The following is a 25249-nucleotide window of genomic DNA, read 5'->3' as shown; positions in this document are numbered from 1 at the left end:
GCAACCTTTCCCCTATCCCACCAGACGGAAACACCAAAGCTGCGATTGCCACAGCGGCGCCGCCGCCAGAAACGGAGGACGGCTGCTTCACACTAAGCACTGCGGCGCGCTCTTCAAAACAGCAATTTTTACCACGGCTCACAGAAGTCAACGACATGGACAACAATAAAATAGAACGATTACAAAGCCTTACCCGTGGGTCAAGCACGTGACAGACTGTAGTTTGTTGGTAAAATGCTAGAGAAACTCAATCAGTTTACAAAAGAGATCGCATTTTGAACACACGTTTGACTCATCCTGGAATATTGCACAAAATGAATGTACTCCACACCTAACAGGAGTGACAAGGGATACTGAACTTCTACAAATAATTTTATTTGTTTGTTTGAGATACTGAAAAGTTTTATAGACACGCTGAAAGAAATGAACTGGAAAATTGTCCCGCGATATAATTATTTGAAAATTTCTTATGTGATGAATCTAGGGTCGTACTTCAGCCCGCTACATGTCGAGTGGTCACATTTGTTTGCATAATGTAAATGTAGATGTAGGGCAGGGGTGTGCGAAAATACTAGTACCACAGGCCGAAAACACCTAACTACGACTATGTTAAGGGCAGAAAGTCAAGAAATAACGTCCCTTGAAAAAGAGTATTATGCCGAATTGGAATCCCCTAATCCATATTCCTGCTAGACTGGACTCAAAAGAACTAAGTTTAACATGAAGGTGCCCTCTCCTTTCTGGAAGGGAATGAAAAAAGAGTAAAAACAAAAAAAGAAAAAATGACGGACAGTGGGGGTGGGCGACTGCCAGAGCAATGGTGGGCCACATGTGGCTCGCAGGGTGTGATTTGTGCATCCCTGATGTAACGTCATACTGCTACTGCTTGTGGTCTAGTGGTGACGGGGAGAGTATACGAGAGGTATGCGTTGCTAATCTCTGTCACCTCTCCATTTTGAGAAGGCTGTAGTCACGTGATTCAAGCGTGTCAGATCGCTTAAAATATATCTCTTACTGACACTTATACATTGATCAGCTCCTCGTGGTTGTAGTTCTCACTCTTCTAAAATTCTGTAAAGATATCATAGTCGCTTTGACAGTAATAGTTACTTTTTGCACTGCAGCTTTGGTTCGCCGTCCTCACAAAATTTTTCATGTTTTCTTTACATTTTAAGTTGTTCCTAATTATACGAGAGATATGCGTTGCTAATCTCTGTCACCTCTCCATTTTGAGAAGGCTGTAGTCACGTGATTCAAGCGTGTCAGATCGCTTAAAATATATCTCTTACAGACACTTATACATTGATCAGCTCCTCGTGGTTGTAGTTCTCACTCTTCTAAAATTCTGTAAAGATATCATAGTCGCTTTGACAGTAATAGTTACTTTTTGCACTGCAGCTTTGGTTCGCCGTCCTCACAAAATTTTTCATGTTTTCTTTACATTTTAAGTTGTTCCTAATTATACGAGAGATATGCGTTGCTTATCTCTGTCACCTCTCCATTTTGAGAAGGCTGTAGTCACGTGACTCAAGCGTGTCAGATCGCTTAAAATATATCTCTTACAGACACTTGTACATTGATCAGCTCCTCGTGGCTGTAGCTCTCACTCTTCTAAAATTCTGTAAAGATATCATAGTCGCTTTGACAGTAATAGTTACTTTTTGCACTGCAGCTTTGGTTCGCCTTCCTCACAAAGTTTTTCATGTTTTCTTTACATTTTAAGTTGTTCCTAATTGTGATTCCTAGGTATTTAGCTGAATTTACGGCCTTTAGATTGGACTACGTTATCGTGTAACCGAAGTTTAGGAGATTCCTTTTAGCAGTCATGTGGATAACCTCATGCTTTTTATTATTTAGCGTCAATGGCCAGTTTTCGCATCGTTCAGATATCTTTTCGAAATAGTTTTGCAATTTGTTTTGATCTTCTAATGACTTTGCTAGACGATTAATGACAGCATCAAAAGCAAACAACCTAAGACTGCTGCTCAGATTGTCTCCTAAATCATTTATACAGTTAAGGAACAGCTGAGAAGCTACAGCGCTACATAGGGGAACGCTAGAAATCGCATCTGTTTTACTGGATAACTTTCCGCCAGTTATTACGAACTGTGACCTCTGTGACAAGAAGTCATGAATACACTCATATAACTGAGACGATATTCTAGAAGAATGCAATTTGATTAGAAGCCGCTTGTAAGGTAGTGACAACAAGCTTCTGGAAATCTAGAAATACGGAATCAATTTAAATCCTCTGTGAACAGCACTGAGTGCTTTGTATGAGTAAAGAGCCAGTTGTGTTTTACAAGAACGATGTTTTCAAAATCCGTGTTGACGGTTTGTCAATAATCTCCTTGAGGTAAGTCCTAATGTTCGAGCACAATATATGTTCGAAAGTACTGCTGCCTGTCGACGTTATCTGATCTGGGCCTGTAGTGTAGTGGGGTAGTCCTACCGCCTTTCTTGAGTATAGGTGTGACCTGTGCAGCATTCAGACACTGAGTACGGATCTTACGTCGAGCAAGCGGTTGTATATAATTGTTAGGTACGGAGCTATTGCATCACCATACTCTGAAGGGAACGTAATTTTTATACGATCTGGACTAAATGACTTACTTCCATTAAATTATTCAAGTTGCTTCACTACTCCGAGGATATCTATTTTTATATTGCTCTTGCTGATCGCTGTTCTTGCTGCGTACTCTGGAATATTTACTCCGTCTTGTTTTGTGAATGAATTTCGGAAGGCTGTGCTTAGTACATTTGCTTTAGTAGTACTGCCATCGATAGTATACCCACTGAAATTGCGCAGAGAAGGCATTGATTTTATGTTGCCCCTAGCATACTTTACATACGACCGGAACCTCTTTGGAATTTCTGCCAGCATTCGAGACAAAGTTTTGTTGTAAAACTATGATAAGCATGTTGCATTTAAGTGCGCGCTAAATTTCGAGCTTCCGTAAAAGATCGCCAATCTTGCAGATTCTACTTTCGTTTGGATTTGGCATGCTGTTTTCATTGTTTCTGAAACAGTGCCCTAACCCGTTTTGTGTACCAAGAGGCATCAGCTGCGTCGTTTCTTAATTTACTGAACTGTTGCCCTGTTTGTCCTAAATAACCTTTCAAACGAGTACCATATTTTGATTTGTAGACTCAAGAACTAGAAAACTGTTTAGTTCTACGAGTTTTATTTCGGATTATCTTTCGCTGAGTGTTGCATACATGGAAACTGAAACCAAAGTTAACTTTCTTGATTGCACCTAAATATCGTAAACTGGCAAACATAGTTTTTTTTCTCCTTTTTTTAATTGTAATGTAATCTCATCTGTGACAACTTAATACCTTGTTCCATCATTCCGTTCATATAGCTCTGTGCCTACATTAAGGTCTTAATACACAGTTGCTAAGATCTCTTTGTACGCTTAAACTATTTCGGAGAAACTGTAATGACGGTCACATTATGTGGCAATCAGGCGGCGGTAGTAGATAGTTTTCCTTTTCGATTTATGCTTACCGACATGCATAGTATGTTTGTTGTGACATTTTCATCTTATTGTTTTGTTTTAAGTAAAAATTTGGGGAATCGTGTCCACACCCACACGTTTTTTGCACTTAGAATACCAGTTATTAACATAACCCACCACAAAAATTGTAAAACCCATTATTACAAACACAGCTAAAAAGCCCTTTCTCCGCTAGATATTCTAATGGCCATGGAACAGCATGGCTACGTACAAACCTTACATTTAAGTATTTATTTTACAGTATTGTTAAAGAAATTCCTTGAACATTAAAACTCTGTGCCAGACCGAGACTCGAACTCGAGATCTTTACCTTTTGAGGTCAAGTACTTTATAGCCATGTGTGGAGGAGGGAACTGCATGACTAAATCCAGCGACTTATTGTCCATCACACATGTACCACCCCCAGTTACTGCATGTTTCATCCCCAGAACAAATTTGTACCTTAATACAATTCTACTGAACTTCGATGAAATACACACATTTAATATTTGTTCTTAGCCCAGTTCACTGAACGATTCATATAACAACAACATTTTCTTCCATTAAAACGCAATTTTTAAAAATCGGCTATTACTCCACCCCTGAAACGTGGGAACATTGGTCCTGAAGAAGAAAATGATTTTTTTTTTTTTTGTAGGAAACCTAACGTCGTTTATTTTTTTACAGGGTAATAGTTTCGCTAGAACCAGCGGTTTTTGAGTTTTTCAAGAAAATTATTAAAAAGTTGCCTTTCAACGCACTCCCCACTCCTCATTGCTACGCTCAGACCCTATCACCAGGGATTTTTGGCAAACTGTTCATGACACTCCCTCTACATCTCCACACACATCAACATGATTACTTTATAATTCACAGATAAATGACTCGGAGAGGGTTCATCGAAACAACTTCATGCAGCTCCTCGACCATTCCTTTCTCCAACACTTAGCAGGAAAAACTAACGCTTAAATCTTTCTGCGTGAGCTCTGATTTCTGTTATTTTGTTATGATGATCAGTTCTCTCCATGTAGGTGGCCAAAACCTGAGGACTGGGGATCGAAATTCCATGAGTAGATCGTGTAACAATGACAATCGTCTTTGTTTCAATGTCTGCTCCTCTTACGTGAAACACTCTCCCCTATTTCGCGACAGTGAAGAGCGAGGAGTCCTTCTTTGAACGTTTACGACGACCTGCGTTTATCGTATCTGATGCGGATCCCACACCGCACATCAATAGTCAGAAGAAGGCAGATAAACGTTGTAGCAGTCCTGTCGCATTTTCTTCTTTAACACATAAATCACAGTCTTTGGTTCCTTTCCCCATAACGTGATAGATGTTATCTTTGCGATTTAAGTTGTTTATGACACTAGTCCCATTGTATTTCGTTGAACTGTCAGCCATTAGAGTGATGTTGTTTCTCGTACAATTTAGCAGACTCCTTTTAGCACTCACGTGGACGACTTCACACTTCATTATTTAGGGTTAATTGCCACTTTTCTCACCTTACAGATATATTATCTCAATCATTTCGCAATTGGTTCTGACCACCCGAACACTTTACAAGATGTTAAATGACAATGTCAAGTGGAAAAGTGTAAGAAGGGTGCTCTGACTGTTTCCTAAATCGTTTATGTAGATCAGAAATAGCAGAAGACCTATAACACTTCCTTGAGGAACGCTAGGTGTTACTTCTGTTTTATTCTATTACTTTCTGTAAATTACTACGAACTGTGACCGTCGTGAATAGACAGCATGAATCCAGTCACACAACTGAGACGATACTCTGTAGACACGCGATATGATTAGAAGTCGCTAGTGAGAAACGGTGTCAAAAATCTTATTGCTATACACAAGTCTTAGAAACGCAAAATTTTCCTCCAATGAAATAATAATTAAATTTACACCCTATCTGCAAACAGGCTTTGATGCACATCATTGGGGACATGTTGAAAATTTGTGCCCCGACCGGGACTCGAACGACGGATATCCTGCTTCCTTGGCAGACACTCTATCCATCTGAGCCACCGAGAACAAAGAGGATAGCGCGCCTGCAGGGACTTATCCCTTGCACGCTTCCCGTGAGATACATTCCCGACATGTGCACACCAGTGCATTCGTAATGCGCCTTATAGATGTTTGTTAGTCACACTCATTGCTCGTGGCAGATTAATCTACCAACTCCCGTACGAGTATAGCGTGTGCGTTCGCACTGCATGCGCGTTATCTTCTGTGCCCTCGGTGGCACCGATGGATAGAGCGTCTGCCATGTAAGCAGGAGATCCTGGGTTTGAGTCCTGGTTGGGCCCACATTTTCAACATGTCCCCAATGATGTATATCAACGCCTGTTTGCAGCTAGGGTGTCAATTTAATTATCATTTCATTCTAGAGAAACTGCACGGTCATCAATGGTGTCTGTTCTTTCAGGAACACATACTACCTTCATATATACTTTCCTCCAGTCTTCCTTCGTAGCCTGGACTATAAGTAAAACTGCTAATCGTAGCATAGGTCTAAACTAAGAATTTCTTAAAACTACCAAGCTGAGCCTTGAAATAACACTTGGTAGCAAGAAATCCGTTGTATGAGTAAGTACATTTCAAATTTGTGATCCCGGTCCACTGACGAGAATTCTTCTTATCTCGGTGCACCACACTTTTCACTTTTTCTCGTTTGTGTCCTCTGCTAGTTTCTGGCTATCAAGCATTTCAGAAACAGAAAAATTAGATATACTTTTAGTTACAAAACTTACTATCTATGGGTGACTGTTATAATGTGCAATGTATTCGAGAGAAAAATAAATGATGTCAAATTTTCTCCTCCTATTTGGAGTTCAAGGCGTAAGGCTGATTAATTTCACTGTAAACGAAAAATTAATTTAATTTTGAAAATTTTACACGAAAATGACATTTAGAAAATTCGCTGTAACAAACGTGGGTGTATACCGTCTAAGTTATAGATTTACCAGATAGAAACTTAAATGCATCACACACTTTAATATTTTATTAGTGCTAAATTATTTATCCTAAAATAGGAGAAAATTTTAATAGCCAATACGAAGTTGAGTAATTAAGGTCATATTGTGAGTGACGAACAAAGAGCTACGAATTTCAATTCAGTATCTAATTCTTTTCTGTAGACACAATAGAAGAACCTTCTAACCAACGGTCATGAGCCAAGGAGATGGACAGAGAAAAAATGCGGCTTGAAACGGACCGTATTGATCTTTTATAAGTTCCAGTAGTAAGCGAGAAGAACAAAAAGTCGACAGAGAGTTTTATTTTTTGCGCTTGTAGAATCTCTGGAATCTTACGCGATCTGTAACGAAGGTAAATAACATCACAACTCACACCAACTCAATCAACAATATCTAGAGACTTCGCCAGATAGCCGTATCGTGATGTCATAGCTAAGAAGTGATCGTAATGTAAAGCAGGCAATGCAAACAGAATTGTGTGGCTCGTAAAATTAGCGATTATTCAGTGGACGCTTGGAGTTAGTTGAGAGAGAAAATGTACATAGTTGTTTATATGGCAATGAGGCAAAAACGATAAGAACGCACAGTTATGATTATTTTAGTCCATAACATAGACGGGATGAGTAGCACATTTGTAAACAGAGCTTCTGATTTTGAAAAAATTGCTTGTTTTTGCGCATTGGGGCATTTTTAAATGCACAGTAGTTGTTTAGTAAAACATTCACGCATTTACAGATAATAGTTTTATGCAAAACTCAGGTATGACATCACGGTCAGTTGTATTCAAACAATTTTATCGTACCAGTAACACTTTAAAAAACAAATTAAGTGAATCGAATTTTGTTTAATAAAACTTATTTGGAACAGACCACCATGTTCAAACAATTATCAATCACATTATAAGCTAAGTAATGAGATTGTATATGCAGATCGGTACACATAAAAATAGTAAACTCCTCACTCATTATTTTCACCCAATTCTTTTGTAAGGATGATATCTTAAATTTATTGTTCAGGTCCTGAAGGCTGTTATAAGAAATTATTTTTAAATACTCATTTGGCTGGCTCCATTAATCTTAACGCTTTCCTGCAGTACTGTTGCCTTCAACGTGCTCCTTTTTTCTGTTCCGTCTCTGGATGGGCCTGCAGCTGAAAATTGATAGGCTAGACCAATGCCTGGCAAGGCGTTTGAACCAAGTCACAGTTCTGAAAGTGGAGCTGTTACGACTTTTCCATCTGTGGCATTTACTTCCGGTGACAGTGCTGCTAAAGAACAGATACTAAACACAGCCTTCCATAATTCCTTCACCAAAAACGTCGAAGTAAATTTTCCAGAATTCGAATCAAGAGCAGTTGCCAATATGCGAAACTTACAAGTAGATATCCTCGGAGGAGTGTAGCAACTTAAATCACTTAGTAAAAGCAGGTCTTCTGGTCCAGATTGTATACCAATTACGTTGCTCACAGATTATGCTGGTGCGATAGCTCCATACTTAACAATGATATACAACTGCTCGCTCGACGAAAAATTCGTACCCAAAGCCTAAAAGCTGCAAAGTTCATACCAATATTCGAGAAAGGCAAGTGGGAGTAATACTTTAAATTTCATTCCCATATCATTAACGTCGATATGCAGCATGGATTTTTAATTATATTGTGTTCGAACGTTACGAATTACCTCGAAGAGAAAGGTCTACTGACGCACACGGGTTTAGAAAACGTCGTTCTTATGAAACACAACTAGCCCTTTACTCACACGAAGTGCTACCGACAAGGGATTTCAAATTGATTCTCTATTTCTATATTTCCAGAAGACTTGTGAAACTGTATCTCACAGGCTGGCTGTAATCAAATTGTGTGCTTAGGAATACCGTGTCAGTTGTGTGACTGGTTTTGTGATTTCGTTTCAGAGAGGTCACAGTTTGTAGTAACTGACGAACACAAAATCAAAGACAAAGTGGACGCAAAGTGGAGCAAGTACAGTGATAACCAAGAGCAATAAATTGCTGATGATGCTGATGATCTGTGAAAAAATATGACAAATTAGCAAATGCATTTTTCCAGATTCAAACTACACTTAACACTGGATACGTAAGAGCAGATACATCGCTGACTATTTCTGAAAAATCCTCAAAATTACGATCCTGGATGGATATAGCCAAGCGTAACCTTCCCATATAAAAATAACAAAAATGATGATTTTTTGTTCACTTATGAAAATTGATAAATTATCACGTAAGCAGCGCTACTCCATGGCCCTGTGAAATCAATCTGAATAAACCAAAAAATTCTTACCTTATGATGGTGTCGGAAAATAACGCTCTGTATATATCTGCTCGTGAATGGCACAGCTTAGCGCAATACTGGTCAATCTACTAATAATGGACAGCATTTGTCTGAGATCTGAATCATTAGAAAAATTGACTTTTCTTATTGACACAGCTGCACGTCTAATTACTAAAGAACACATGACAATAATGCGAAAATTTTTGAAATATTTAAATTTAACTAAATGACTGGATCGGGACTGGTAATGACTTAAGGCAAAATTATTCCTTTCCTTTTTTTGTAGACTGGTAAAAATTATATTCTGAAAATCTTTTACATTATTGATAAAGATCTGCAATCCATTATATGAAAAATTGAATATTACAAATGTGGGTCAACTGGTACTGACGAATCATAAAATAGATTGAAAAAAATTCATATTAACATCTCTGACAATTGACTTAGCTACACGCATGCCAATAAAGACAAAAAAATTTACCTTACAATACACGGCTATGAACTGTGCTGTACCAGTGACAACTGCCCTGTAGCAGCGAGCGGCTGCAACTACTGCCGAGACTTCTCTGACCTGATACTCTACTGCAGCAAAGATATTTTCTGTCGCAGGCAGGGCGTTAACACAACATCGAAACATCGAAATTACATTTGCTCCAGAAGGATGGTGAACACCTCACAGTCTTTTTCTACACCGACCTACATAGGGAGAAAATATCTTCATTACAAAATGAGGGAAATTTGAGCTCCCACAGAAAGGCAAGGTGTATGTTTTTAGGCGCTCTCCAATGTTGGAATAATAGATAAATATTGTGAAGGTTGTTTGGTCAACCTTCTACCTGGCACTTGAGTATGATTTGCAGAATATCACTGTATATGTAGACTTCCACCCGCCAGGATAGCCAAGAGCGTTAACGCGCTGCTTCCTGGCGTCGGGTAGCCGCGCCGACCCTGGATCGAATCCGCCCAGCGGATTAACGACGACGGCTGGTGTGCCGGCCAGCCTGGATGTGGTTTTTAGGCTGTTTTTCACCTCCTACTAGTTTAATACCGGGCTGGTCCCCACGTCCCGCCTCAGTTACACGACTCTCAGGCATTTGACACACATTCACACTATTTCCCGATTTACACTAGACGCAGACAGCTGGGGTACACTAATTCCGTCCCTGGGGGGTATGAGGTGGCGGCAGGAAGGGCATCCGGACACCCTTTAAAATTAAACATGCCATATCCGCACTTTACCCTGCCGACTCTGCGCACAATGCGGGATAAATGCAGTAGCAAAAAAAAGAAGAAAGGAAAGACTGTAGATGTAGGCTTCCCACAAAAGTGAGCTGTGAAGTACAGTAATCATAATATTTTCAAATCAAGTGGTAGGTGGAACAATCATCTACCATAATGTAAGACATGCATTACTAAATGACATTCGGAAAAAACTTACCACTGAATAATTAATAACCTCAAAATCCTGCCGTGTCATTGAATGGTGCTATATCTGACTCTGATCATCGTATTTAGCAAACTTGAACGAATGAACCTTGTTTGTGCTGCGTAATGTCCATTATCCTTTGGCACGCCACACTTCTTAACCATACTGAAGAAGAAACTGCATTCACATATACATTATGTCGTATTAAACTCACACAGACACAACTTAACACTTCGAATTCCGCCAGTTGTTCGACGTTTCCAACTAGGTTGGTGTTGACTCAATAAAGTGCATTATAGATGTTTCTTAAGAGAGAACAGTTAGTGCTGTTCCACCCATATAGCACTCAATGGTTTCCACCAACATCAAACTGCTTTGTAGGCATCTGTTACGAATCACTGTACAAACCCTGCTCGAAGAATGTGGACGTTCAGCGACAGGGCTAATTTTTGACGACTGGTGATCGGTGTGGTGTGGCGGGAGGGGTGGGTGCCGACGGATGGACTGCATGGTATCGAGGGTAATTTCAGGGGTTTGCCGTATCCGAAAAGATTCACAAATCTATGGTCCAGCTTCTTGAGGGTATTTTTGTTCTGTCGTTTCAACTACAAAAATGCGTGATTTTTTTTCACTGGACGCGTTTTGCTTTATTGGGGTAACGCATCAGCAGTGGTGGTGAATTGTAGTTGTAGTTGCAACGACAGTACAAAAATGGCTTTAAGAATTATAAAACAACTATGGACAGTATGGCCATACAAATGAAAAATCTATTGTCCAACACTGCCGACGTTTAAGACTTACTCTATCAAGAAACTAATTTCCTAGCGCACAGTGCTTACTCAGCAAACACCTACCTATAGCAGAATACGATCATTCGAATGGAATGGCTTTTGGTATCTACTGAAGTGAATGGTCCTGGTGTTCGGCAAGATGAAGTTGAATGTTACCCAGCAGCAGGTTTTTGATTTTACGGATCTGATTTTTCCTCTCCGTAACTTTACTAAAGAAAAACCAAGATAGACTCATAAGGTTTGTCGCTCTAGAAACAGCGTTCGACGATGTGGAATTACTAAGATGTTCGAAATAATGAGAAATTTGGACTAAGCTACAGGGAAAGGCGGGTGGTATACAAGAACTAAGATGGAACAATTAGACTAGAAGAACAAGAACAGAGAGGTCAGATTAAAAAGGGTTCAAGAAAAGGATGTAGCCTTTCGCCCCTACCGCTCACGTAGCGGCGAAAAAGCAACGATGGAAATAAAAGAAAGTTTCAGGAGTGGGATTAAAATTCAGGATTGAGCTTCGCTGATGGTGAAAGTGAAGAAGAATTGTGGATCTACTACATGAAATGAACAGTTTAACAAGTGCAGGATATGAATTGACAGTGAACAGGAATACGAGAAAAGTAATCAGAAGTCGCAGAAATGAGAACTCCGACAAATTTGGGGCTCACGAAGTAGACTAATTTAAGGAATTCAGCTCTCTCGGAAGGAAAACAACCCTTCACAGATGAAGCAATGAGGAAATAAGAATCACACTAACACAAGCAAAGAGGGCGTTCCTGGCCTAGAGAAGTATGAAATATATATTTCAATTTGAGGAAGAGATTTCTGAGAATGTACGATGGGATCGCAGCTTTGTATGGTAGTGAGTCATGGGCTGTGTAAAAATCGCAACAGAAGAGAATCGAAGTGTTTGAAATGTAGCGTTACTGAATAATTTTGAAAATTAGCAGGAATGATAAGATGAGGAATTGGGAGGTTCTCTATAGAATTGGCGAAGCAAGGAACATATCGAAAACACAGACAAGAAGGGATATATTGGTGGAATATGCGTTAAGGTATCAGGGAGTAACCTCCATGGCACTATAGGGAAGTGTAGAGGGTAAAAACTGTAAGGAAACACAGAGATTGGAATGCATCCAGCAAATAATTCAGGACGAATGGTGCAAGTGCTGATATGATATGAACAGTTTGGTGCAGGAGAGGAAGTCCTGGTGAGTCGCATCAAACCATTCAAGAGGCTGATGACTAAATAGAAACAAATTATTGTGTTGGCTTCATTTTTCGTTTCATGCCCTCTCCCATGAAACATTAACATGTTCGATGATTTACAGTTGGCACAAAACTATTTGAAAACAATCTAAGTTTATTATTTACTTAGTACAGTGTTGTATCTCTGTTAATATGAGAGTCGAACGGTAGTCCTGAAGTGTAAATCATTGAAACAAATAGATCGGACAAAGTTTACTTCGTGTATTTAATGAGTACCATATTAGCAGCCTCCTACTTAGCCGGTAAAACTCCAATTTTAGAGAAAATGAAATCTGGGTGTTTCTCTGTTTTTATTTGGGGACTGATTATGTCGATTGTTTTTCTGGCATATTTGATGTGCCACTTGTACTGTGTTGTATTCTTTGTGTGTAGCCGAGGTATGATCACAACATTTGTGCCATCACTAATCTGTTCATTAGAACGGTACGTAACGGAAAGCTATTGATTCTGCTCCATGAAGTAATCTCTTTCTTTTTACTTTCTTTACTTATTACAAATGTACCCTTTTAACCTTATCTCTTTAGCTTGTCAAAAATGAGACATTTTCCGTCTGGATGGTTTAACATCCCTTCCCGCCATTTTAAACGTATTTAAATAACACGAAACTTCCTGGCAGATTAAATCTGTGGACCGAGATTCGAACTCGGGACCTTTGCCTTTCGCGGGCAAGTGCACAGAGTTTTAATCTGCCAGGAAGTTTCATATCAGCGCACACTCCGCTGTAGAGTGAAAATTTCATTCTAGTATTTAAATACAGTTTACGGATAGATGGTAACAGTTCTCCTGGTATCTGCGACAACTGTAAATCATCTATGTATGTGTAAGTAAATTAATGAAAATTCAAAAAAAAAAAAAAAAATCTGCGTCACTCATGAAATACAAAAAATGCGATCTTATTTTTACAGTGCAGAATTTGCTCCTTTTCTATGCTGGGAAAGTTGTTGCAACAACATGGCAGAAGGAGTAGTTTCTTGTTGTTTCTTTTTTTCCTTATCCGTTTTCTTTTGCATCTACTAACTGGAGACTGCTATATAGATAAAGCTCAGTAGGTCTCCTAATCTATTGAAACCATAAAAAAGAAAGTTCAAAAACGTTAATGAGGTGAAAGTAGTGTGATGGCCTTCATTCTCCTCTGGAAAGGTGTTATAGCAGTCTATCCTTACAGCAAATAAAACCCTTTCCTCTTGGCAGAAATCGCGGACGGGACACTCACTCTGTTTCTTTCCTTCCGCTACGGTTTCTTGTGGAACTGCCGTGATCCCTGTGATACACCTCACTGCACAGCGGCGAACCACTCTGGGAATCTGTGCGACAGCGAAGTCGAGCTACTGACGTAATCCTCACACACGGGCACTGCGGGCGAAGAGCACCGCAGCAGATAAGAAGCCGTGAAAAACTTTTCGGCCGCAATAAAGTTCGGTAAGTGCTTCTCGGACAACCTGTCTCCCGACGGCGGGGCCTCAGATGGTGTGGCTACAAACTACTTACAACTTTAATTAAAGTTACAGCAGACGGTCTACGTACGAATTTTATGCGACAAGGCAGGGGCAGCAATTCGAACAAGTATTGCAGAGGTTCGCTTCCCATCACATTTTTATGACTACTGGAGCAAGAAAAAGGACGTTGCAGAATTGATATTATGTATCTAAGAGAGGAACAGCTGAAAGCGTTGGAGAATACAAGAGTCCACATTCCTTTATTGGTTCCTTTTCATTCGAGACACTCTGTCAGGTCCAACTAATATGACATGTTAAATTCTTCTAGATGTTGACACCAGATCCACAATAACATTCAGGAAAAATATTTGTACTGAAATACTGATGGCTGAGAGTTCCACAGTCGGTAAAGTTTCAAGAAAAGTCGAAACTGTGATCGCTTCTGAGAAACAAGTCGGATTCCGAGAAACTAACTAGCTATTCCTCTGTAAAATTTATTGGAGACCTAAATTCGTGTTACACAGCTAGGGCAAATTTTATCCACACATCAGTTGGCAATGACAATTACTTGAATCGAAGCTGCTCATCAAAGTCCTTGTACACTGTTCTAAATTAAACACATGTACATTTTTCGAATCTCAATCGTATGCCGAAAGTTGTTCGTCTTTTACTGATAGGAATTATCAAAATTATCCAACAGTAGAATTAGTCCTTACAGAAACTCAAATACCATTAAGTGATAGTGAAAGCCATTACAGTTCCCACAGCTGATTCTGTCTTATATTTATTTATAAACCAAACTATAACATTATGAAATTACTACTATCATCTTAGACTCGTGAAAGACGAGAGAGTGTTGGGTTCTTACTTCTTAATCTAATATCGCACACGAATTTATAATAGCGTTAGAACGGCTACAATTTCCCACGAGGAGCTGCTCAGTGAAATTAGAGAGGTCATGAGATGGGATGTGCGATATTTCGAGGTGAATTGGACTTAGCAGCGATTGAACTAAGCCGGTGCAAAGCCCCTGGTGTAGACGTTATTCTCTCTGAATTATTGAGATTCTTGCGAGATGTAATAGCTAAAGCGTAATTTATTATTTTTCTTGAGTACTAATGTATTTTACTGGGGCAGTTAATGTATGCAACACAGAACTGGTATGTTTTAATATCACATCGCTAATCAATTTTCATATATCATTTGTTTAGCAAGACGTTCGAGTTTTTAATACTACATCTGCGTTTTTCCTGCATAGGCAATGGTACGAACAGACTGCAGATCTGACTGCATATATGCCTAACATATGTACACCAGATCGATGCAAGACACTCAGGGACGTAGCGATCTATGTAATGATATGGGAACTGTTTTTTATTAAAAATCAGAGTAAATTTACGTATACACATTTCTCATTTGTATCTAAGTTACCTAAACTGCAGTCACGGTTCACTAACGTTTGCTCTGGTCACAAATTTCGCAATATTATGTCACATCGTGAGTAAATGGTTTAAATAACTGCGAGAACGTTTAGATAAACCACTCCGATACGACATTTTACCCTTGCAGACTGCATTGACTGTTACAGTACCAAACGCAACTGTAAGAAATAACACTGCTACAATTTGACTTACGTTTAAAGTTAACATTTACCCAAGTCTTTATTAATTATTCACACATAACAAGAGTGATTTAATGTTAGATAATGGAAACCATTGTAACTGTACATATACTTTATTACACTGTCGCTACAGAGAGACTACTGTGATAAAACTATCCAACTGAATGCGCGACATCCAAGCATTCTTCTTCCAGAAGAATGTATGGAAGGTGTGAATGTTATCGAACTAACCGTCGCAGGTTCGAATCCTGCCTCGGGCATAGATGTGTGTTATGTCCTTAGATTAGTTAGGTTTAAGTAGTTCTAAGTCTAGGGGACTATCACACCTTAGATGTTAAGTCCCATAGTGCTGAGAGCAATTTTTTATCGAACCCTCATTTTAACAAGTTATGGCTGCAAAATGGTAACATGAATCATTTACCTGGATAGTGGAAAAACTGGTAGAAGCAGACTTCGGGGTACATCAGTTTGGGTTTCGAAAAAATCTAGAAACACGCGGTGAAATACTAAACTTGAGACTTATCTCGCAAGTGAGGTTAAAGATTAGAAATCCTACAATTGTAGCATTTGTATATTTGGAAAAAAATTCTGACAATTTGGATTAGAGCATTTTTTCTGTAAATGAGGTAGCAGGGATAAGCTACAGAGAACCAAAGATTATCTACAACTTCCAGTCTACAGATATAAGAATCGATTAAGATGAAACGGAAGTTGTGATATTATTGGATTTCAGACATTTTGCATATGAAAAAAGGACAGCCATCGAACTGTAGTTTGTAATGATACTAAGCATGACAACGTGAGAGTAAAGAAACGAAATCTGTTTATAACGTGCGCCTATACCAAGACGCGCGGCCAGCGTTTAAAAGGTACTTTTAAACACTATGACTCGCTGGGCGCAGATATTTAAAATCATTGCCGCAGCGCTTGATAGCAAGAAGCTGCGAAACAGAAGAAAGAACAATTTATCATTTGTTAGGAAAATTCTAGAGTCTTTATAATTAGTTGTACTTCTGGTCGCCAATATGTTAACATGTACTTCATTACCTTGGATGTTTGGTCGCCGACTTGTTAAGACGTGTTGTGTAGCACCGCTACAAGTTATATTTCATTTAGTGTGAAAAACCACGTTATCGCCAAAAGAAAAAAAAAACGCTTTTGTAAACCTTATGACGATAAAAAATACTTACGTGCACGCCAGGACATTTAATTTTTACAAAATAGCACACATACAAAAGCAGCGATTGTTGGACTGCTCCATGTATGAGAAAAACATAAAAATGTAAGTTTTGTATTCATTGTAAATTTGTTAATGTTTGTAGTTTAACGCCTTTGTTCTTTGAGAATATATTGATGCTTCACTGTACAGAAAATCTATGCTTATTCTTTTCTTTAAATTAACCACAAATAATGTTTATGTTTAAATGAACTTTGTTACAGGTTCGCTCTTTATCGCGGTGTCTCGATTGTATTTAGGAGACCATTAATGTGTTCGATTTCCGATCTGACAAATTTTTTACAAAATTTCACTGTTGTGCATTTATTTCCAATTTTTTTTTTATTATTCAAATAGGTCCCTTAGGTAATTTCGTTGAAGAGTCTGATTGCGTGAAAGCAATCCGGGTTAAGAGGTCATTTGAGAAACTATTTTCACGCAGTCAATCCGTACGTCTCCTGAACACAATCGAGAACCGACGCATCGTCGATCATTCATTAATTTTCCTCTTTCCAAGTCGTACAAAAAAAAACAAAAACGGCCAAGGAGAAATGCAGTGAGTACGCAGTCTAGTGTTAAAAGGTTGCATTCTTTATCTTGTCGGCAAACATTGCCATAAATTATCATCATCAATGTTATATTTGGTTAAATACGAAAAGCAAAAGAACCTTTTAACGCTAGATGTGGCGCCCGAACAGGGACCTATCTAAAAAACTAATTTGTTCCCTTTATTTTCATGCTACCATCTGGAGAAAATTGGAAGCCAAAACCAGCGATAAAAAAAAGGTTGCATATGCAGAAAATCGCAGTAAGAATCCACAACAGCAATAAATAGCAGCGCGCAAGACAACTAACGTGAGTACGATTTTTCATTACGTTTGAAGCTTTGCGTACCGAGCATTCTGTCGGCTCGTGACATTCACACTCTACGCTTTTTTCCTTTTCCTCAAGCAATTTAATTTCCAAATTTCTGTTTCCTTTTGCTATTAGATCCGCCTCTATCTTATCATTTCGCTTACAATAGTTAGAAATAGTTAGCAAGAATTTCCATTGTTGTGCATTTTAGTAAATCACAATGGCCGCTATCTGTGCCAGTTTCAGTGCTCTACAAGCGTTTTTCATTTATTTTATCACTCCCGTTGCCATATTGGCATTTTCGTGTGTCAGAGGTTCAATTGTTTATAACGCGCAAGCAATATCTGAGAAATCGGGACGCGAAATCCTTGGCGCACCTGACAAGTGAAAATCATAATATATATAAAAAAAAAAATTATCTTTTCTAGCTCGTGCAGTGTAACTACTTTAAATTTACGATGGCTGGTGAGCAACCAAGGCAGCTTAGACCGCGCGCGGGTGTAAACAAACCTGAATCTCGTAGTGAGGGAACAACAGACGACGAAGCGACACGTGAGCTGTCGGCGCCACAGACCGCGTCGCAGTCACGTGAATGCTCGCTGTCAGATATACTAAAATTGTTTGCTGATATGAAAACCAGTTTTGAAGCAAACATGGCACAGCTTACAAACCAAAGTGACAATCTTGGAACGCAAATCAGTCAGTTAGCAAATCAAAGTGACAGCAGGTTCAACAGTTTAGAATCAAGGATAGAGGACATCCAAGCACAAATCAAAAATTTGAATGACACCATGGAGGAAAAAATTAAAGCCATTACCACTGCTTACGCAAGCGAGCTAAACGCAAGCGTACACGCAAAAATTGATAGTGTTCTTTCGATGGTGGAATCCGCAGAGACCAATATTGGTAGCAAGTTCACAGATATGCAGGCCCAAATAGATGTGTGTAAATCAACTGCGAGTGACTCTTTGAAACATTACAGTGATGTTTCAAAGAGAGTAAGCCAATTGACAGAAGGTGTCAACCACGTTGGCGAGCGAGTCGAAGACCTTGCTCAGCAGATATCCGATGTCAATATTGACAAGAAGATCACAGATGTCAACACCGGTATAAGCAATACACTTAATAGGGAATTTGAAGAGTGGATGAAATCCAAAGAACAGTACATTGTCAGCAAGGTACACGCTGAACTAAAGGGTACGGTTAAATCTGCTACAGCAGAAATCTTAACCGCTCCCGGTACTTCTGGTGACACTTTAACCAGTGAATTAGGTGAAATCAGACGAGCATTATCCACGATCTTCCGGTATGGAAACGTCAGCTAAGCAATGATATAGATCAACTGAAACGACAAGTTACGGAATTGCAAGGTGACAAGCAAAGTGAGTATTCGCTACCGCCAGAGCACGATAACCGTCAATATTCCGCGTGTCGGGTACAATTCTCACCAACAGTAAATAATACGCGTGACGAAACTTCTACGTCACGTAGTCATGCCGATCAACTAACTCTCGTTGAACAAATGCGAGACGAGAGTGAGCTAAAGCACAGAGTTTTTCAGCCTTTTATATCTGAAAAACGAAATATACATACCATAGTATTTCTAAAATCATTCACAGGTGCTTTTCCGGAATCATGGAACGACAGGCAGCGGATACAGTTCATCTTAGGCTATGTACACGGTGAAGGATCAATTTGGGGTACAGAAATTATAGACAAATGTCACACCTATGCAGATTTTGAAAAGCATTTTTTGAATAAATACAACAAAAACTCCGAAAGGAAGTTTACAACGCCGAACATTTCAACACCAAAGGAGGAGGTTTGAGACGCTATTTTGAAAAGTATCTACGTAAAATTCAGTATTGGGACACGCCCATTTCAACCAAAGATGTAATCTTGATCTTAAAGTCAAAACTTCCTGTGTCAATAAGAGAAAAACTAGTTAATGTGAGTGAAGAAGACCTAGAAGCCTTTCTTTCTGTTCTTGACAATTTGGATGTGGTCTATGAGGATGTGCGTGCGAGCGCGCGGAATAATTATAATAATGGACCGCCCGCTCCGCAGCAGCACATAACAAATTGCGTCAATGGAATGTCGTACCAACATAACACGGGACAACCAAACGCTCAGCCTTACGGCAATCATAACAGTTTCAACCGCCATAATGGAAAACAATATAACAAATATCCACACCAGAATAGATACAATCCGATTTATCAAAACACACAGCAACAATAAGGTAATTCGCCGATAAATCACAACGGTAATTACCAGTACCAGAACAATAAGACGAATAATGGAAATCGTCACAAGGGAAAGAATTGGAACAATTATAACAGACCACAACAGTACAGTCTGGCGAGCCACTTCACTCCCTCTCACCAAATGAATTTTGCACAGCCGAAAAATGTGACATTTTCTCACCAACCCAACCAACAGTTCAGGAACAATAGTCACGACAATTCGTCGCATGCTTTTCCTGACACTGCCGGTCGTAACAGCCAAGGAAATCCGACCATTTTCTACACACAGGCGAACCAAGCACCAAACGCGATGTCAAATAACACGCAATCAAGAGATGCACAAGTCGTATGGGATACGAACGCAAATTTTTGACCTGGTATGTCGCAAAATACTAGTCAAGTAAAAATAACTGACATTTCAGCTCCACCCCAGTCGGAGAACCATTAGCAAATTCTTTATGCCTCCACGGGGAAGTTGCGGAACCAATAACCTCTCATATCTTTAACCACTCATGCCGACCTAAGAAAAAAGGCGCATGAGAAACACATTAGCAAAGTCTTATCGTATCGTATAAATGAACGAGTGCTATTAAAGACCCACTTCAAACGATCTTTGATTCATCATAAGAATCGCAAGTGGCAGCACTTGTATGAAGGACCATATATTATATTAAGAAGCCGCTATTGGTTGCTATCTACTAGCTGACCCTGTATCTGGACGAATAAAAGGGTTGTTTCATCACGCAGACTTGAAGAAATACCGAGTCAACCATTGAAAATATCTGTTATGTTAAGCTGCTAAAGTAAAATATACACACACAAGAAGTTGTCATACCATGTGTGAAGTACCAACGTATGTAAGAGTAATGCACAGGATTAACACCCTGTTGACCTGCCACAGCAAGATAAGTAATTTGTATGAGCACCTTAAGTAAAACGCATTTATTGTAGGAGAGCAAGATTTGCCTTGGATGTAAGTTAGTTTTAAGTTAATTGAGCCATGAACGGTCACAGCCGAAAGAGCTGACAAATATTATAGTAGGGACGTGCTAAGTGCCACCTGCTATCACTAGTTTTAAGTATAGCAAAGCTCTCTCCTCTTGAATGAAATAAATTAAAATGATCATTCAGACCAGAATGATTGCTCGTAGGAAGAAAAAAAAATTTGATTAAGGTCGCTTACTTTAATGAGGTAAATGTTATGTTATGCATCAGGAGTGTGTGACAACAAATTTTATGAGACCACCTATGAAACGCAGCAGGCACAAAGCAGCAGCTTAGCATATAAGAATCAAGTAAGTCAATAACGATCCAGGTAGCAGGAAAGAAGTGCGCAACTCAATTATTTTATTATAATACGGAGAAAACCGTATACGCTCATAACAATTTTACGGCACAGTGCAGCTCAAATACCTACAAAGATCATTTATAAATAAACTAATTTAGTACTAGAAATATCTATTTCAGGTCCTCGAGATACGACGATTTTTTTTTTTTTTTTTTTAGGAAACCAATTTTACGATACATGGAACAGAAGATAGTTAACAGACACAGTTCACTGCTAATGCATGGTTTAAGTAATTTTAGATATGCATAGAAAATTGTTTAGAGAGCTGGATCAGACGACAAGGAAACTACTGTATCGATTTAATTATACTATTTGTCATGAAAAACTAAGGTGATAATAATTTATGTTAAGCTCATCATATCATACGTCATTAACACTGTGTCTTCAAATCTTTTCACTCCATAAAAGTCTTTTGTGTTTTCCTCTAACCAGTATCCTTACCATCCTACCTTATCCAGTAGAGAAGTGAATTTTACGGGCTGGTTGCATGATTGATACATACAGGCTATACGAATGGATAGTCGTGACACATTGGTTGTCGACGGGCTATGCTTATTCTCCACAAATTGCGAGTTCAATTAAGATTTGTTATGTGTAATTGCACGACAGGGAACACCAAACTTCCCAATTTCCCTAATGGTAGTTTGAACACGAACTGTTCATCACGTAAACGAAGCCACATTGACTATGTCTTCAAACTAACGACGTAACAGAGAGAAAATAAAAGAGCGGAACTTGAGAAAAGAGTAACTCTTCTAAAAAGAAAAGAATAACAAGATTTCGAACAAAGTGTAAACCTAAAGTGCCTAGGAAGCACAAACTACGAACAAGAGACACGCTTTTCGTCAGGCCATGTAGTCACAGAGACTAATTATTTCTTTGTAAATAATTTTTAGACATGATATATATACTAAATGTTAACTGTACTTTGTAGTAATAATGCAGTCAGTAATAAATGGACACGTATATGCTGCTGCGTGTGAACCGACTACAGACAAGTAATTAATGGACACGTATAAAAGTGGTGCGTGTGAACCTTAACATGACGACCAAATAAATGTGAACACGAATTAATAATAACGTGTGAACTGAAAAGGTGATAACTCCAAGGACACGTGTGAAATACCGCATGTGAAGTAATGTTATAAGTACTTGTACCACGAAACCACGATGTAGAAAGCCGAAGAGTGAAAGTGAATAAGTGTTGTACTTACCGCAAACGGTACTGTACTCCTTTCCACGGACACATTCCTCGAAACAGCTGCGGGAGTCGCCGCATCTGGCTGCTTCCGTAATCCTGAGTCGATGAAAAACTGTGTAAAAACTCACACCACTACCAGTAGACACCAAACGCTCTGCTTCTCGCAGAATACTACCGCTAGCGTTGTGGAACTGTCAAGTTATTATCACGTGATTGTGACCAACGGACATAACACTGTGTACGCTGAGCGCTCAACAATCAATTTTTCTTTGCACAACGAGCGCGGATGCAAAATGTGTTTGAAATGCATTCAAAATAAAATATGATAAAGCAATGAATTAAGCAGTCATGTACCTTGTGAAATTATAAAGACACTAATCATAAGTCTTAAGCTCGATTTTGACAATTGCTACCGAATTTACTGACCAGGCCGAGTAACGACGAAGACGTGTCGAACCAAATAAAACCAGAAAAATAGATAAATGTGAGAATTAAGCATTCCTAAGAGAATGAGACCTTATGTACATAAACAATTGTTATCCTTACCTAATCCAATTTTCTTTTAGACTAAGTTATTAGTAAGTAAGCACATTCTAATACAGATTTTTTTCCTGTATTTTTCATGTACGAAAACATAAATGGAAGCACGGACATGTGTCAAGTGAAATTGAGACCGCCACCGTACGGCTCAACATGATGCAGAACCAATCTTCCAGTTCCTGACCCACGACGTATTTCCAACGCAACATCACACCCCGACAACTACTCCAACTTCCACAGTGAAAGTGATGCCCTACTTTTCCTCCACTGTGAAAGTGTAATCAATTTCGCCACTCAAGTGCAGTGCTATCACTTATACTCGAAGTTCTACCACTCCCAGTGTAACTCATACCTACCCAAGTGTAGTGAAACATTTTTTTTTTCAGGTCATGAAAGCCACAAATAAGTAAAGCGCTACGTATTTACTGCAAGAAATCTTCGACGAAACAACGACAAAAATATTCCTGTAATATGTCATTGTAAAACAAGAATGTCAATTTTTTATAACATATTTTTTCCACGAGGGCATATAGCACCCAGACTTCCTGCGAAGTCAAGTAATTTATTTCTTTGTTATTTTTTAATGTTTATTATGCCATGTATAATGTGCCTATGTATGTGTATCTTTATCTTATTTTCTTTTACCGAGAAATGAACATTTGTTATCATTGTACAATACATTAGAAAGAACACAGTTCAATTGTCATGTAGTTACCCTATAGACAAATTACTATCAATTTCAGTCGTACGAATGTACTTACCTGATACTCTGCATGTTAACCACTTTGCATGTTGTAGTGTGTAAAATCTATTGTAAAGAATTTTTGCAAGTAATACTAATTCGTTTCATGAAAGCAATAATATCACGACTACGCGTGAGTCTCGATGATCCTGACGGCGTCATCGCTCCTCACGCGGGAAGCAATGTGATATTATTGGATTTCAGACATTTTGCATATGAAAAAAGGACAGCCATCGAACTGTAGTTTGTAATGATACTAAGCATGACAACGTGAGAGTAGAGAAACGAAATCTGTTTATAACGTGCGCCTATACCAAGACGCGCGGCCAGCGTTTAAAAGGTACTTTTAAACACTATGACTCGCTGGGCGCAGATATTTAAAATCATTGCCGCAGCGCTTGATAGCAAGAAGCTGCGAAACAGAAGAAAGAACAATTTATCATTTGTTAGGATAATTCTAGAGTCTTTATAGTTAGTTGTACTTCTGGTCGCCAATATGTTAACATGTACTTCATTACCTTTGATGTTTGGTCGCCGACTTGTTAAGGCGTGTTGTGTAGCACCGCTACAAGTTATATTTCATTTAGTGTGAAAAACCACGTTATCACCAAAAGAAAAAAAACGCTTTTGTAAACCTTATCACGATAAAAAATACTTACGTGCACGCCAGGACATTTAATTTTTACAAAATATCACACATACAAAAGCAGCGATTGTTGGACTGCTCCATGTATGAGAAAAACATAAAAATGTAAGTTTGGTATTCATTGTAAATTTGTTAATGTTTGTAGTTTAACGCCTTTGTTCTTTGAGAATATATTGATGTTTCACTGTACAGAAAATCTATGCTTATTCTTTTCTTTAAATTAACCACAAATAATGTTTATGTTTAAATGAACTTTGTTACAGATTCGCTCTTTATCGCGGTGTCTCGATTGTATTTAGGAGACCATTAATATGTTCAATTTCCGATCTGACAACTTTTTTACAAAATTTCACTGTTGTGCATTTATTTCCCATTTTTTTTTTATTATTCAAATAGGTCCCTTAGGTAATTTCATTGAAGAGTCTGATTGCGTGAAAGCAATCCGGGTTAAGAGGTCATTTGAGAAACTATTTTCACGCAGTCAATCTATACGTCTCCTGTACACAATCGAGAACCGACGCATCGTCGATCATTCATTAATTTTTCTCTCTTTCCAAGTCGTACCAAAAAAAAAAAAACGGCCAAGGAGAACTGCCGTGAGTACGCAATCTAGTGTTGAAAGGTTGCATTCTTTATCTTGTCGGCAAACATTGCCATAAATTGACATCATCAATGTTATGTTTGGTTAAATACGAAATGCAAAAAAACCTTTTAACGCTAGAAAGTAATGGTTCAAAAGGGAGTGAGAGTAATTTGTATCATATCAGCAATATTGTTCGATCAGTGCATTGAGCAAGCAGTAAGGGAAACCAAGGGTTAGAAAGGGAATTAAACTTCATGGAGAAGAAATAGACGCTTTGAGGTTGGCCGATGACACTGTAATTCTGTCACAGTCGGCGACGGACTTTCAGAAACAATTGGACGAAATGATTAGTGTCTTAAATAAATACAAAGATAAATAACTAAACAGATAAATAAAAAATTAAACAACCGAATGTAGTCTATTTTAATCACGGTATTCTGAGGGGATTAGATTAAGAAATGAGACAGTAAAAGTAGTAGATGAGTTTCGCTGTTTGGACAGCAAAATAACGGATCATCGACGACTAAAGAAGGGATCGTTTGATACGACACATCCTGAGGGATCAAGAAGTAG

Source organism: Schistocerca americana, chromosome 1 (assembly GCF_021461395.2).
Source record: "Schistocerca americana isolate TAMUIC-IGC-003095 chromosome 1, iqSchAmer2.1, whole genome shotgun sequence".
Classification (NCBI taxonomy): domain Eukaryota; kingdom Metazoa; phylum Arthropoda; class Insecta; order Orthoptera; family Acrididae; genus Schistocerca; species Schistocerca americana.
This window is presented reverse-complemented; position numbering follows the sequence as displayed.